Source organism: Chamaea fasciata, unplaced genomic scaffold, assembly GCF_029207755.1.
Source record: "Chamaea fasciata isolate MVZ Bird 193981 ecotype frontalis unplaced genomic scaffold, bChaFas1.0.hap1 SCAF_20, whole genome shotgun sequence".
Taxonomy (NCBI): Eukaryota; Metazoa; Chordata; class Aves; order Passeriformes; family Sylviidae; genus Chamaea; species Chamaea fasciata.
In genome coordinates, this window is record NW_027094105.1 from 792,171 (window position 1) to 807,878 (window position 15,708).

At 47.7% G+C, this 15,708-nt stretch overlaps 1 protein-coding gene across 5 annotated transcripts in view; it reads right to left on the reverse strand.

Moving 5' to 3' along the window:
* The window catches only part of EXD3 (exonuclease 3'-5' domain containing 3), a 260,922-nt gene extending 245,498 nt beyond the window's left edge, over positions 1-15,424 (reverse strand). For 4 of the 5 annotated variants that reach the window (XM_066201028.1, XM_066201025.1, XM_066201027.1 and 1 more), the window contains exons 1-2: positions 15,344-15,424; positions 10,045-10,110 (exon numbers count right to left, since the gene is read on the reverse strand). The gene's annotated coding sequence lies outside the window, so the exon portion shown is untranslated. Of the gene's footprint in view, positions 1-8,099; positions 8,135-10,044; positions 10,111-15,343 lie in introns of those variants that run through there. The other variant, XM_066201026.1, reaches the window with a different exon arrangement.
* Positions 15,425-15,708: the final 284 nt, after the last annotated feature.

Here is a 15,708-nt window from a genome sequence, read left to right on the forward strand (position 1 = left end):
AACAAACTGCACTTCTTCTTTCCCCCCTTTCACTCTTGGAACCAGTCTTAAAGGCATAGAACTCAATATCCAGCATAAACAGGACAACTGGGGATACGAGCATCATAAAGTCACCCCAGGAGAACTGCCTTTAACTGCAGTGGGAAATGTGCAAGGTAAAAAAAAAATTGCTGAAGACTTGAATGTTCGACAGAATGGTATAGATGGCATTTTTAGATCAAAGGCTAAATCCTCAAAGAACAGAAGACAAAGTTACTGCAGAGAGAACAAAAAGCATCAGCCCTAATATTGCACACACTCATTAAGTGTCAGCTGGCTGTACAGAGAGGTATGAAATGGGATTTAGGTACCAGTCAGTATTCAGTGCTACTGTTCCTTCAGCTGAGGCCCTCATTTCCCTGTCTCTGTTCCTGAAGCTGCTGAGGTTATGGAGACAATGATTCCCTTATTGTACTTCCACTTCTGTGACAGAATCTCCTGAGCTGGAAGGGACCCACGAGGACCAGAGAGTTCAGCTCGTGGCCCTGCACAGACACCCCAATAATCCTTCCTTACTGCATCCCTGGCAGTGCTCCTGGAGCTCTGGCAGCCTCGGGGCCGTGCCCATTCCCTGGGGAGCCTGGGCAGTGCCCAGCACCCTCTGGGGGAAGAACCTTTCCCTGCTCTGCAGCCTGAGCCTGCCCTGGCCCAGCTCCAGCCCTTCCCTGGCTCCTGTCCCTGTCACAGAGAGCAGAGATTGGAGCTTCCCCTCTTTTTCGCCTCACCAGGAAGTTTTAACTGCAGTGAGTCTCCCCTCAGTCTCCTCTTCTCCAGCTTGAACAGACCAAGTGACTTGAGTACAAACTACTCTTCTAAATCGCACCAGGGAAGCCACAGAACCTGCCAGGCCATTCTCCAGCACTGACTCAGCACCAGAAGGAAAACTTTGAGCCTGCAGTTACACATTTTTCAGGGTTTGAGTACACAGTATCCAGTCATCAGAAGAGAGAAAGGCAAGATCCCAGCAAGCCAGTCCTCACCACCTTCTCCAGTCTCTGTTACTCAAAGGACTAATCCCAGGATAGGCTTTCCATCATAGCTCTGAGCAGGCTGCAGGGACAGTGCCTGACCTACCCCACATTCACACAGAGCTCTCCTGTTCAGGATTTCAGCTGCATGTTTGAGCTCACACCCTCATTTCCCATGGATCATCAAGCCTACCCTGTAGGATAACATACCAAAGGTGGCAAATTAACATCAAAACAAAGCAAGACACCCTGGGAACAGGTTTGAGGGAGAAGGGAAATGTTTTACATCATCTCCCAGAGTAAGCTGATGAAATTCCCAATGCTCAGGATAAGGGAATTGGTAATGAGAGAGAAATAAATTCCTTCACCTCTGGGTTGAAATCCAAGTCAGGCTGGTAGTAGCCAAGACCCATTAGCTCAACATCTGCTAGTTGTTTGGCAGCCCATGTGAAGTGAGTTATATTCTTCAGTGTCCACATCCCAGTCCCGCTAATTGGCACCACATTGGCAATCTAAACACAGAGGTTAAGGTCTAAGCACACAGCAGGCAGCAACTCTGAGATCAGGCAGCTTCAGTTTGGAGGACACATGTGATAAATTAAACCTCTGGTATATGGAACTCAATTTAATTGCCCTGCCATCCTGTCCTGCCCTCAGAATAAAATTGTATCTCCAGGCGAGTCAGTGAACTGTCAGCAATTCCTTCCCCAGCACACTGCTCCTGCAGCAGTAAGACATATTATTAGGTCCATTACCAGTCAAAACAACTGCTTAAATTTTTAGCAAAATGCTGTACAGCATTAAGTTAAGTATGAATGTCTTGGGTTTTGTAACCGAAAGAATGTTATTGTGTTCCATCTGTTGGGGCTGAGTGGGTCAGTGTTACTTATCAGATGGTGCAGTGTCACTTATCTCTCTTCATTGTTCCACTACCCCCATGGAAAGATCTTCTGCTAATGGACCATTAAAGCTCACCAGTGACATGACACATTACACTGTACTACTGTAAGATGCTCCACACAGGGAGGAGGAGCCAAACCATCTTCACCTCGATAAAAGGAGCCACAGTCCCACTAGGTATCCAGTTTTCCACCAGATTCCTGGAGGAAGACCAGACCCATCTCATCATTACTGTACCCTTTTTTTCTTCAACGGGACCATCTCTACTCCAACAGAACCACATCCGCCACTCCAGGAGGGCTTACTGTGGACTGCTTCCAACACCCTGACCAACAGGGCGTCAGGTTGTATTTCTGACTCTGTCAGGGTTTTCTAGGATTTCTTGTTTGTTTGTTTGTTTGCTTATTCTTCTGTACTACAACATCTGTATTTTTATATCCCTAGTAAAGAACTGCTATACCTATTCCCAAAATCTTTGCCTGACAGCCTTTTAATTGCAAATTTATAATAATTTGGAAAAGGGGAGGAGAGGCTTACATTCCAAGGGAGACTCCAACCTTTGCTGGCAGATACCTGTCTATCTAAACCAAGACAATGAGCTAAAGTGTTTGCCTGTCTGTCTAAATCAAGACAATGAGCTAAAGTGTTTGGATAATAGTTACCAATATCCATAAAAACAGTATCTTTCCTTCAACTCCAGTTTTTAATGCAAAAATGCAACACTCACTAAAAAGGTAGTAACAATATAATCTTACAGATCCCAAATAAAAAGGCTCTTTTCTTTTTGTCTTTCCTTCTTCTGAAACTTTCCAACAAAGGGTGCACAGGACTAAAGCTGATTTGAAAACATAACCTATTAACTTTTAGAGAATTATTCTTTTTATTGCCCCACGGTAAAACATTTCTCTCTGAGGACAAAAAAAAAAGTAGTTAGCTCTTAATACTGATGATTTTTTCATATCATCTGAATATTGCAGCATTTAAAAAAAGTCTGAACTATGAGGGAAGGAAACTCACGTTACAGTTTAGAAACTGTTCCTGATATTTACACATCACTTCAGTTTAAAGAACTGCTTATGATGGGAACATGATGAAAGCTGTTGAGCATGAAGGGAGATGGAAATGAAGCCAAAGGAAGCATCTTTGCCAGAAGTCTACAAGAAAAGAGAAGCAGAGTCAGTTAGTTTGGGAGGGACCTCTGGAGTTTTCCAATCCAATCAGCTGCTCAAAGAATGGCCAACTTCAAAGTGGGGTGAGGTTGCCCAAAGATATTGTAGATGAAAGCACAACATAGTACTGCGCCTTGCAAAATCCACCTATAAAGAAATTTTTTTTTGCAAGGCAAATCTTGTCTTCATTTACCACTGCTCTGGAAACGATTCCACTCTAAGCTGCTCCGAGAAGCAACAGGGCCAGCAGCTATCAGGAACAGGGATACACTGCAAAGGAAACAAACCTAATCTGAGCACCCAGTAGGACCAAGGGATGAAGAATTTCAGATGCTAGAATGCAGACTTGAGGCCAGGAGACTCTTAGAGAGCTTGCAAAGTCCAGTCCTCCCAAGATCTGTGTTTCATTTTATCTTACATTGGAGAGGTATACTCAGCCTGTGAGAAAAAGGCAGCAGTGACACAAGGGCAGTGTGCATGAAAACAAATCCGACCCCCAGTCTGCATTCCACAGCCAGGCTCAAAGGAGGGGTTTTCTTTCTTGTGCAAGGAACTCTGGAACAGTTCACAGCCAGGGGGTCGACTGTCTCTCAGCTGCCTCATACAGAAACAGCTTGCTGCTTTGGCACAGCTCTGCCAGCACTGCCTGGCCTGGCTCTGCCAGCCCTGCCTGGCTCAGCCTGGCCTGCCTCTGCCAGCTCTGCCAGCACTGCCTGGCCTGGCTCTGCCAGCACTGCCTGCCTCTGCCAGCACGGTGTGGCCTGGCTCTGCCAGCACTGCCTGGATCAGCCTGGCCTGGCTCTGCCTGGCTCTGCCTGCCCGGCCACTGACAAAGCCAGGCCAGTCTGACTCCCATGAAAAGGTGCCGCCAGTCCTCAAGGTCTGCACAAGCTGTTGAGGATTCTGTCTTCTTTTCTCCTCCTCTGCTGTGCCCTCATGAGAACTCACCTGCAATGCTGTGCCCAGATTTGGAGGCCTCAGCACTGAAAAGACGTGGTGCTGCTGGAGTCAGTCCAGAGGAGGCCAGAGAGATGCTCCAAGGGCTGCAGCCCCTCTGCTCTGGAGCCAGGCTGGAAGTGTTCACCTGGAGAAAAGGATTCTCCTTGGAGACCTTAGAGCACCTTCCAGGGCCTAAAGAGGGCTTGTAAAAAGGAGGGAGATGGATTTTCTATACAGGCAGGCAGTGACAGGACAAGGGGGAAGGGCTTCCCACTGCTAGAGGGTGGGATTAAATTAGACATTAGGAAGAAATTCTTCCCTGTAAGGGGGGTGAGGCCCTGGCACAGGGTGCCCAGAGAAGCTGTGGTTGCTCCTGGATCCCTGGAAGTGTCCAAGGCTAGGATGGATGGGGCTGGGAGCAGCCTGGGATAGTGGCAGGTGTCCCTGCCCATGGCAGGAGTGGGACTGGATGAATTTTAAGGTCCCTTCCAACCCAAATCAGTCTGAAATTCTGTGATTCAAGATGGACCAAAGGATTTGATCTCTCCTTTCCCATAGCTCCAACATCCCTGTCAGGCTATCCCTGTATCTGCTTCTGGCAGCAAGGACACAACCTTCATTTCCCGTTCACTGTTTAAGGCTTTTTTTTACTGTCATCTATACTTTTGAGGAGTAGAATAGGCTCATGCCACATTTTTTAAGTGCCAGACAATTCCTTCTATTTTAAGACACATTATTAGCAGCTTCTTTTAAAATCACACCACAGCAAATGATTCTACTGACACTTGAGGCAGGAGCTGCTGTGCTGACATCTGCAAGGGAATTAAAGGGAACTGTGATGACTGCCAGGAGTCCAGCATTAGCTGGAAGAAACCAGGCTGGCACCAAACCCATCAGTACTAGAACTGCTCTGTCTTTGGCCACGTTCAGGTCCCAAGCTGCCAGTTCAGGAGGTGCTGAGGGGATTCAGCACTAACTCCTGATGCTGCAGGACTCAGTGGGGCGACAGGGCCAAGCAAAGGTTATCATCATGTGATGTAGCTGCTTCACTGAGCAGCTCTCACATGCACTTCTGAACCCTCATGCAGGTATCAAGCAAGCATTTATACTCAAAAAAAAATGTTTTCTCACACCAAGTATAGGAATAAAACCAAGCCCATGAGTTTCCTGAGAGTAATTCCTCTCCATTTAGAAAACAGGAGGTGTCCAAGAAAGAACTTCTCTGCAGGGGAGGAAGGCAGGAAGGAAGGAAATGTGAATTACATACACCTCTAGATAAGTTCCGCTTTAGAAAAAAAGGAAGGAAATTCGAATTAACTAAAAAGAGCATGTTTAGCATCACTGCACAAGCTGGGGAAAAAACCTCGGAAATCCTGGCCAAGATAATGCTGCCTCCTCCTGTCCCTGCCGGGCTTGCCACAGTCACTGCCACAGGCAGAGGGGAAAGGGACATTTTTCACCCTTTTATAAGCACCACCACTTTGAAGTTACAAGTCACAGTCACCATTTGACGATCACCTCTCCCTCTGTCATCCTAGGTTTCTTTGTAATATGGCTGTTAAAAAACATGTGTTTTCACTTATTACTATTATTATTATTATTATTAAAAAAGGATAACTCATAACTGAGCAGAGACAAAGGCTCTGTTGATACAACAACATATGGATTAAATCTGAAAGGAGAAAGAAAGCTGTTCTAATAAACTGACAATCCTGCTCAGAGGCCTTATATCCAGATTAGTGTAATAAATCATAAGGAAAGATTTCTCTTTGGCTGAAAAAATCATTTATTTAGGCATGGAACAAGAGTATTTTAAAATTGCTCTGGACATTGTCCACAAAGGACTTTCTCAGTTTTTGTTCTTTTTTGTTTGTTTGTTTTCTGTTCAGTTTTAAGCATATACCCAAAGTTCTGCATTTGCTTTACTTAAAAATGGTTACTTTTTGGTGCTCACACCTCTGACAAAGTCAACCAGACAGCACCACTGGGCTCCTACAGAAACAAGAGGAAAAAAAAAAAAAAAGGAAAAAGTGGTTCTTGCTCCATTACATCATTACATTAGGCAGAAAACTGCCCAAAATTTAAGCTTTCCCCATTATGCTCCTCTTGTGTGTTTTTGCAGTTGTATTTGTTCCCTTAACCTCTATTATCAGGGGCTTTTTCACTCTTTTTTAAGCAGGAGACACTCTGCACTATTGCTGCCTTCCCCTATCACACACAAATTGTCACACAGTGTCTTCTGAGCCCAGCACAAGAACCTGCCCTATCAGAGAGTCACTCTGGGGTAGGTTACCAGCAGGGAGGGGCTCCAGAAACCCCAGTCACACCACCAGCCCCCAAACACTGCCCAGAACCAGCACTGGGCCTCCAGAGCCCCCTCTGTAGCTGGGCAAAAATCAGGGTTTGGCAGAACTTGAGTGCAACACTGAACTGTAACTACAGATGGGACTAAGAACTGCAACAATGTTTGTTAATAAAAATCTAATTTGTACGTGGAGCTGATTTCAGAGCTAAAGCATCTACTGAATCCTTAACACATTGTGCTGTGGAGATAGCATTGGCCAGCTCAGGGAAACATGTCACCACAGAACACAGCTGGTCTTCAAACAATGACAAAAACCAAAACATCGTCACCATAAAATGAAACTTTCAGTTCCACAGAACTGTTCTGTGAGAAAATTTCTAGGAGATATTACTCAAAACTGGAAGAAAATGTTTCCTACAAGCAGGATAGAGCTCCTCTTAAGTATGTTCTGTAACGTCCCTGGCTCCTGGATTACCATGAGTTTTTAGAACACCCAAACTGTGGTAAAACACAAGAGGGAACTGGATATGGGATGGAGGATAATGCTAAAGAAGTGAAGATTTTGGCTGAAGCCTCTGCCATTCACAGTGTCAGTCATAAAGTCACTTACAGAAATCATGAGAGTACAAGAAACACTCTTCAAACCCATTAAAAACCACAATCTTCAGTCCCATAGATGAGATGCTTTAAGCTCAGCAACTGTTTTTATCTCTGTCTCGCAGAGACGAGTCCCTGTGTATTCCATTCCACCTTAAAATCCATCTGCCGGCCAGACAAATAAAAGGTTCCTCAGAAATTCCAGCTGATGCAGTCACTGGGAAGCCATCCCAGCCTGCCTCGACTGCTGCTGTATTCCCAACTCCCTGAAAGAATCCAGGGGCCACACATTAGCCCCGATCAGGTCTGGGCTGCGGTGTCCCCCACCCACTCCCTTTGCCCAGAGCAGCTGTGCCACCCTCCAGGAGAGCGGTGGGAGCTGGAAAGTGCAGAGTGCCTGCTTTTGTTCCAGGGCTGCTCTGCCAGGATGTCCGGCCCAGCCCAGACCTGCCTGCAGGGGCTTTCACCCTGTGCCATCAGCTGCCTCACAGGCTGCAGCATCTCCCCAAGTGCTGCTTCCCACACACCTGCAGCCACCCACATGGCTCAGCTCGGATCCTGCTGACTCCTCCTGTGCTCTCCCACAGAGGGATGCTGGAGAACCCCTGAGCAGGAATGGCTCCACCTTTCTTCTACTCAGGCAACCCCTCTTTGCCAAAAAGCTACCAAGAGGATGGAAAGTTCTGGGGGGGGATAGAAAGAGAAAGTGCAAGAGGAGATTAAAAATCAGGAGAATAAAAAGGCCTGACCTGGACCTTTTCTTATTATTCTGCTGTGATTGCGGAAAATGAAATCTCGTGGCCAACAGAGTTCATAGAAGCCCTGCACAGTGATTCAGGATTCCAAAGAAAGTGGTGTCTCCTGGCTGAACCACAGAACCCACTTTGATAAACACTCCTGTGGTCAATGTTTACTGTCCTTACCCTATGGACAATAAAGCTGCCTCTTGGAGTACAGCTCCCTGGCAGGACACACATGGCAATCTGGAAGGAGCTGGCGAGTCAGACGGATGGCTGGCTCTGTTAACAGCTGTCCCTGCCCTGTGACCTGTCCCATCACCCTCATGCCTCCTCTCCCATCCTGGAGAGGCACAGGAGCATCCCACAGAGCGGTGACAGAACCCAGCCACCACCTCCACCACTCCCACAGCACTGGGAATTCAGAGGCTGAGTGGAGCCATACCTTAAAGCTGAGGTTTGTGCCCTGCAGGGATGGCTCCAGCCAAAGGAACACAGCCTGGGTTCTGCCAAGCCTCCCCAGGGTGGGGATGAGTCAGTGCTAATTGCTCAGAAGGCTTCTGCGTCCCACCAGTTTGGTTTGATTTTCTAAAAGCAAAACAAGGTATGTTTGGACAAAGGTGAGATTATGTTTGTGTTTACAGACAATCTCATTCCTGCATATAAAGAATGCTGTTCCTTGGACAACAAACTAAAAACATCAGGAAATCAAAAGTAATGCAAATGATCTGGCTCTATAATCTTCCCAGAACAGAAGTGCCACCAAAGCAGTTTAACAATAATGTGGTCTCAAATTTGACTTCTCTGACTCCTGCTTTGTTCAGTATTTTAATTATATTTTCTAAAAATTCTAAACCACTTCATATTTCAAAGCACATTTATATACATTGATTCATTCTCCCAAGGTAAAAATCATTATCCTCTTTTTGACAAAAGGGAAGTGAAAGGAGACATAACAAAGTATTTGTGAAAGGCACAGATAAAACTGGTGGAAGGGCTGGTACTAAAACCCAAGAGTTTCTGAAGCACCTTATATTTTTATCAAGGATTTTCTTTTTAAAAGACAATAGCAACCAAAAAAAATCCAAAATGGATATATATTTAGGATCAGTGCAGTTTATGGGGTAAAGGCCACAAGAAAAGCAAATTCATTAATTCACATTTGGCAAACTGCAGTGAATTCTCGAATTGTTTCCACATTCCATATAGAGCACAAGCATGAATCAGCCCACAGCACAGACAGTCTTGCCTTGGATCACCAGTACCCAGGGTAATCCAGCTCCAGATTCCCACTTTCTGCTCTGGGGGCAAAGGACTTTTGCAGCAGGATTTCTCTGCAGAGCTGGTGGGGAATGTGGCCGCTCAGCTTCCTGGGCGGTTCCAGAGTGCCCTCTAACGAGGCTGCAGCTGCATTTCACACACACACGGACACCAGGAAAACCCAAAATGAGCCTTGTTTCCACTTGAAAAAGGTAAAGCAGACGACAGACACTAACTGGTGACTGCTCTTGCACAGATATTTTATACTGCCCTGCAGTGTGCAAACCCTCATTGGTAAATACCTCCAGTATAGTTCTACCTGCCAGCAGGCAGCAGAACTATAAAGATGGGAAAATTTACAGTTCTCCCATTCCAAGAGAAGAAAGGATACTGAGTCAGATGAAAGTTACCCAGTACAACTTTTAAGATACACTGAGTTTTACACAATCTATAAGGAATTGCTGGGTAACTTTTCAAGATATGATGTAGTTAAAACAAACTTAACAAAATAAGTGAATTTCATTAATGAAATTCACAACACAAAATGGAATTTCCTTGAATATATTCCTTAATACACTGGAATACCATAAAATACTGACTATTTGGTCTGCACCCAAGAGTGGTCACACAAACTGCAGTGGTGGAACAGGACTGGCTACGAGTTCATACAGCAGTCACATGGTTTATTGCCCAGTTCCCTTTCACCCACCTACATAAACTAATAAACCATCCTGCAAACCAATGTTCTTATTGAGACACAAACCCCACACTGATCCTCAGAACAGAAATTCACTTTAATAATCTCAGCATGACATTGTCAGAATGTTCCTTTCCCTTGAAGCTGTACCTACAGCTATGCCAGGAGAACACAGCTGCTCAGAATAGTTTCAGAATAGTCACAGTAACTCCTGTTCCCTCCCTCCCCCCTGTCCTGCACCAAGGCATCCCATTTAGGTGTCCCTCAACACCCCAGCTGGGAACAGAAGGGGCAAATGATCCTTTCCCAAGCTCCTACAAGACAGAATGGGAAAGGGCAGAAGTTCCTGAAGCTCCACTGCCCCCATCCTGCCAGATGTGTGTCAGAAGCCTCTGAACAGACCTGGCAAACTCAGCCCAAGAGGCAAACTCACCCCAAGGGAGGACGGTGAAGGTCTCAGCTGCTGGGCGATGTCTGGGGATCCCGCTGCCAGCAGGAGCTGCGAGGAAGCAAACAGGCCTGTGAGCACCTGTACACCTGGCAAGTCAACACCTCAGCCTCACAGCCCCCAGCAGGCACCTGGCTAATGCAGGCTGGGAGATGGACATTGGCAGACATAACGTTCTTCCTTGAACCCATCTCACATACTTGCCAACTTCTTTACTTCTTGCTAAGCATCTTTAATGTTAAGATCATGAGGTGCAATGAGGGGAGACCTCAGAGAAATCTGCAGCTCCCCCCTCGGGGAGCAGTGGAGGGGCAGCACCAATCTCTGCTCCCTGGGACAGGCACAGGAGCTGGGCCAGGGCAGGCTCAGGCTGGAGAACAGAGCAGGATTCTTCCCCCAGAGGGTGCTAGGCGCTGCCCAGGCTCCCCAGGGAATGGGCACGGCCCCGAGGCTGCCAGAGCTCCAGGAGCCTTTGGACAGCGCTGCCAGGGATGCCCAGGGTGGGATTGTTGGGGGGTCTGTGCAGGGACAGGGGCTGAACTGGATGATCCCTGTGGGTCTCTTCCAGCTCAGGGGATTCTATTACTCCATTTGGGTCACCAAAGACTAAGCACATCTTACCAATGTGATGAACCATGCAGGGAACCAGCACCTTGATCCACACAGGTTACCCACTTCAACAAGCACAGCACCTCCAGGAGAGTTCCCCTCCATGCTTAGAACGGCCCAGTGGCCATCACTGCTCACAAACAGCCCTGGACAATGACACCCTCAGGTGCACAGGTAACAAAAACCTGCCCTGCTCTGGCTGAAACTGCAGCTGAGCCTATACAGCCCAACTGCACTGCCCTTCTCAAACAGCCAAACTCATTTCCTTTCAGCTTCTAACACTGGGAGATTCAAGCCCCCAAGGAATATTTTCCAAAACCATACAGGCAATTGTGTAACCCAAGAAACCCACGTGGAGCAGTTTGGTAGAGCCAGGGTTTCCCAAGCAGTGCCGAGTCCCTCCAGTGTGCTCGCTCACATGTTCAAACATTCTTCACACCACTGCTACATTCCAACCAACTCTCTTCCTGACAAAACAGCTTATTCCTTCAGAAGGTTCAGGCAGAGTTTGACATTACAAAGATCACCAGTGGGCAGACGGTGTCCTGGCTGTTTTGAAAAAGAGACTTTTCTTTTGTGAACATGTAACCCAAACAATGTTCAGTGAATTGGTGTAAAATCAAAAATTATCAGAAAGTCACTTTTGAACCAGACTTGCACCCTATTCAGCACAGAATAAAAAGTGTAGAAAAATGCAAGGGCAAACTAATCACTGAAATGAGTAAGCGAACCACAGTTGTGTACAGAGCTGTAAGGGTAACCCCTTGTTAGGTACTCTGCTTTTAAAGGCAAGATGAGCAACAGTCAAGAATAAATCACATTGTGTGAGTATCACGAACCATGGAATGAGCAAAAAAAAAGGGTTACATTAATCAAAAGAGTCTAAAATGACAGCAGCCACACATTTTGATTTCATGTGAAGTGTGACCATACCCTTGGCAGAGCTGGAGATGTAATAAAGAGGAAATTATTTAAATGCATTAAATCCATATAGATCTGGAGTCTCTCCAGCCCTGGCTCAGTAACGTAGGACAAGGATCACAGCAATGCTCAGCTCAGCAACCTGCACAGGAGCCAGAGCTCACAGCTTTGCCTTCCCAAACAGTCTCAGAGATGGACTGAAGCACTAGGCAGAGAATTTGGCTGCTATATTATGACAGGAAAAAGAAGCCTTGATACATTTTTTTAAGTCAGTCCAGTTTTTTTTTGTCCCACGACCAACAGGGGCAGGTACTGCCTGCAGGAACAGCAGCCCCAGAGCAGGACACCAACAGGAAACACTCCTGATAATGTCAGTTTCAAACTGGTTTCTGTGCTGTTACTGTTCAAATGTTTAATTTACACAACAGAAATTTGACCTTTTTTTCTTTTGCTTAATTCTTCCATTCTTCTTATTTATATCTACTTTTTCTTCATTAGCAAATTCCTTCTTCGTGTTTACAGTGTGGCAAGTACAAGGAATACACAACTTTGTCCACGGGATAGGGTCAGAGAAGGCACAGAACCCTCATGTGTGAACAGACAGAAGTTGGAGAGTTTTTAACTGGTCTTGGTCTGATCAGATCCCAAAACACTTCATCTTTCTTTACCTGCATTTCCACCTATTCCTTGCAGAAGAAACTCTAAGGGGGTAATTCTGTAAGAATTAGCAACACGTGGAATTTATTTCTGCTGTAGAAATATCTTTGACAGAAGCAATTGCCTCAACCCTCAAACAGGGCTGTACCTGCTTAGAGCCAGCACCAGGGGCTGTGCCCAGAGCAACAGCCCAATCCAGTGACAAAGCTGAGACTGAGTAAGCTGTTAATGACACAAGAAGGGTTTATTGCCTGATTTTCACCTGCAGCCCACAAAGCAGGATTTGCCCCAGTTCTCCCAGCAGGGAGTTCACAGTCAGCACAGGGGGGAAAAGGACACACTGCTCCTGACCTCAAACACCTGGACAAGGCTCTAGCCTGCCAGGCCCAAGTTAATGCCATTTGGTCACATTGCAACACTGAGCCTCCACATGTATTCTGAAAGAGCCAAAGACTTTTATACTCAGGGAAAACAGCTTTCCAGACCTCCAATATCCCACATTTACACACCCCCTTCTTTCCTTTTTCTGCAAGACTTTTTTCACATGTTTATCACTGACGTCTGCCATAGTTCCTCCAACACTGTATCAATTTATTACACATTCATACAGATGAGAGATGAACATGTGAATCCGCAGGATGTTCAGCCCTTGGCACATGTCCTGTTTCTGTTCGTGTATTTCTGTTCCTCAGTTCCTCTGTGACCAGCCCTCCCTCTGGTGCCCCTGGTTACCAAAGGAGCTGCTTGAGGAGGCTGCCAGAGCACCAAGAACCCTCAGAGAGCTACAAAAAATATATTTTATTTAAAGACATATTACAGAGACCCAGTAATTAGCTTTTGAATTAAATAACTAAAACTTGGTTCAGAAGAACACTCTTAATTCCAATAAAATGTCATTAGCCCAGAGGTGCCCTATGTCATTCCCTCTCCTCCCAGGTTACATCACTGCACACATCAGCGAGTTATTTAATGCATGTTTGGGTAAATTATTTATTCACAGGAGCAGCTGCTTTGGTTGTCTGAGAATAACTGAGCTTCTGATAACTGGCACCCACCTCTGCATGAGGATCCCTCTGCAGCACCTCAGAGCTCAGAACTCGCAGCACAGGCAGCACTCTGCTGCCTCTCACCTCTCTCCACACTGCCTGCGGAGAATCCCACAAGTTGCACTTGTTCCAGCTGTGCCAATTGCCATTTGCAGTGGAAAGGAGCAATTTGAAGTGTTCAGTTCTGTGTGTGCCCATGCTGACCTGAGGGGCTCTGTGTGAGCAGCACTGCCACTGCCCCAGCAGAGAGACCAGTGTTCTGAACTGCAACCTCCAGCACAACTCTGTCCAGGTGAGTGGCAGCATTTCTACAGGCAGCACTGCTGCCTTAGGAACTCCAGACAGAGTTTTTCTGACGGAGCATTTACATTCCAGAAGATGCATTTTGCTGGTTTTGCTCCAAATGTTAAAATTTGATTGTTTCTGTCCTATTGCTTGCACAAACTGGCCTGGCCCCTGAGACTGCCCAGGAGTCTGCTCTGAACACACCTTCAGCATTAAGATCCTTCAGCTGAGGAGCTCCCAACTCTGACAGGCCTTCCCCTCTTCCCAAACTCCCTCTGTAATTACCCTCCACCACTGCTGGGAAATTGGGTCAAATTTAACAGAACTTGTGTAGCTCTGCCTCAGTCACCGGATCCCGCTGTGCGCTTTGGAAAGGCTGACAGGATCCAGCTGTGGGATAACTTCCCACAGGCATGGATTTCCAGAGCGCCTGAGTCACTACTCAACTCTCTTCTCTTGAATGTGCCTGAATAAACTGAACTTGTTTTCCAGAACCAGAGCATTTTTGTGGCCTGCCCTGAATTCCCCAGTGTTTTTCTATCTCACTCAAGAACTCCTAGAACCAGAGATGCCCTTGGTAGCCCGTTCTAACCACATGCACACACATGGCTGCTACAGCTTGATTTCCTTTACAAAAACTGAAAACCACACAAGCATTCAACTCCTACCCTACCAGTGCAGTTCAGATTGTGCCACTGATGCACCTGTGTTCTGCCAGTCCCCCTCCACCAGTGGCTGTGGTGGGAAGCTGCTGTGATAGTAAGATCCTCCTGGCACACGGAACCACCCAGCCAGGCACACCAGGCCAGGCCACAGCAGCAGCGCCTTGTCCCTGCCATGTCCCCTCTGTGTCAGCAGGGACCCCGGACAGCAGAGGTTACACACCTGCTTTGGGCCTGAACCAAGGTGTGGAAGCAGCTGGCTCCCACTCATCCACGGTTTGTCCTAAGGTCGTTCTTAAACCTTACATGGCAACACCACCTTGTTTAATTAACTTGTCAGGTTGCACTAAAGTTCAATTCCTCGGAAAATGCAAGTGCATGGTTCTAAGCATTCATCGGTTAACTCAGACATATGCTGAAATCCCCTCCCAAGAACGAACAGCAGTGGGGGATCTCCTTTCCAACCACATGTGGTTTAACCTTTAATCTCTACATTCATTGCATCTGCAGCATCTAATTATACAGAAAATTTTACCCGCTCATTTGATTCCATTCCTGCTGCTGACATTACGTTAACAAACTTTCTTTTCCTTAACTACATTTTATCATCCCATGTGCGGACAATTCTCGCGGTACTTCCAATTCCACGGACTCTTCTTTCCCATTCTCTGCAACATTTCAACTCAGCGGCAGGGAGCCCAACCAGTCTGCTTCGAACTGAAACCCACCAGTTCCACCGCTGGTCGGGCGCAGGGCTGCCGCGGATTTCTTTGGTTCGTTAAATTGTAATCAACTCGCTCGGGCCCGTGTGACGGCCGTAACTCCGTCCCGCCGCCCCGCGGAGCTGAGGGCGCAATCACGGCTAACGCTGACCCGGCTCTCTCCGCCCCGCTCCCCGCACGCACGGGCTCCTCGCCCGGCCCCTCGGCCTGGCCCTGCCCCTCAGCCGGGCCTGGCCCAGCCCGCCCCGCCCCGCCGGAGCGGCCTTGCCAGCCCCGGAGCCGCTCCGTGCCGCGGTGCGGACACCCGGAGCGGCCCCGCGGCGCCGCCCGCTCGCCGCTGCTCTCGGCGCCCGAGGCCGCACGGGCCGGGCCCGGGACTGACCTGGCACCGCCTTCCCGCCGCTCCGCGCCGCACAGCCCAGCGGCCCCGGAACCTCTCGCGCACGGCGCCGCGCCCCCGTCGGTCTCCTGTTCCGGGGCACCGAAGCGCAGCGCCGCCAGGGGGCGATGTCGCCCGCGGCAGAGCGGGAGCCCGGGGGGCGGGGCGGGGGCTCTACCGTGTTTACCAGATTACGGCGCCTCCACGGCTACCGTACTTACTGTAGTTAACTCGCACCAACACGGCCGGGAGACTATCTAATATATTAAATTTGCATTAAATATTTTATTCAGAGAAGCTCCCCAAACGGTATTTTGGCTGCGGTAGCGCCGGCCGTGGGCTCGCTTCTGGCGGCCGGTCAGGTGCCC